Source organism: Morone saxatilis, unplaced genomic scaffold (assembly GCF_004916995.1).
Source record: "Morone saxatilis isolate NCDOM2014 unplaced genomic scaffold, NCSU_SB_2.0 Contig18, whole genome shotgun sequence".
In the NCBI taxonomy this organism is placed as follows: Eukaryota; Metazoa; Chordata; class Actinopteri; family Moronidae; genus Morone; species Morone saxatilis.
The window spans coordinates 22,034,607-22,035,600 of NW_023339740.1; the positions used below are offsets into that span (position 1 = coordinate 22,034,607).

Here is a 994-nt window from a genome sequence, read left to right on the forward strand (position 1 = left end):
TTTCTGTAGACAACTACTACTGAACTCTCAAATGTGCATTCATCTTTGTAATGAGGGGTTTCTGCACTGCAAACCTACTATAATATCATGACTATGTAATTGTCGAGGTAATTGTTCTTGCTGACACAGTTTGATCACATCCTGCACTGACATTCCCTTTTCCCTCACATTTCACACTAAAGCACAATAAATTACTATTATTTACTGATGTCTTTCCCATAGCTCTGAATGCAGATGCCACTTTATTGAAACACTAGCCAGTTGTGATGGGCCACAACTTCCTGTGTAACTCCTTTGGCTGAAAGAACTACACCTCCCACAATTACTCGCGGCTGCGACGTGTTCAAACCGGAAACTGCAGTCAAGTCAGCTAAAATAACCCCGGATGTTTGACGAAAGCCTCCAAAATAAACTTTTGCACCAAAAGAAGTGATTTGTTTATCTGAAATCTTTATTGTTATTATTATTATTATTAGCAATAAAGTATTCACAGTCCAATCAAAAACGTGTTCTACACAAGCGCCCCGGTCACTCAAATACGATCGCAACTCGAGTTCCTGTTTTATTTTGAAGGAGAACTCCAACCGGAAGTCATAACAAAATGTTTTTTCTTATCACAAGCTGACTTTACGCCGACAGGAAAAGGACGTAGCGATGGAAGTCGTCAAACAACGCTAAGTTAGTGTTAGTTGTCTGAAGAGCAGAAAAATGTACACCCTAGAAAATAATTAACTATTTGTTTTACAATAATCGCCAACCGGCACGCTAACAGGAAGCGTTTCGGGTGCAGAGCCAGAAACCGATATTCCAACATTGTAACGGCTCTTCAAACGGCCCCGGCTGACGTCAACAGGTTCGCGAGGTGAGCTACATTGACCAACGTTCGTGAATTAACGGTTCAGTGAGTGTAACGTTAACGGTTGAACGGAAACCGGAGCCAGCTTCGCAGTCACGGAGACTGTAGTCACGGAGACTGTAGTCACGGAGACTGTAG

At 42.2% G+C, this 994-nt stretch overlaps 1 protein-coding gene across 1 annotated transcript in view; it reads left to right on the forward strand.

The window, feature by feature from the left end:
* The first annotated feature begins 609 nt into the window (after window positions 1–609).
* Window positions 610–994, forward strand: part of smpd2b (sphingomyelin phosphodiesterase 2b) — a 6,415-nt gene continuing 6,030 nt past the window's right edge. The window contains exon 1 of the mRNA XM_035661201.1: window positions 610–862. The gene's annotated coding sequence lies outside the window, so the exon portion shown is untranslated. The remainder of the gene's footprint in view (window positions 863–994) is intronic.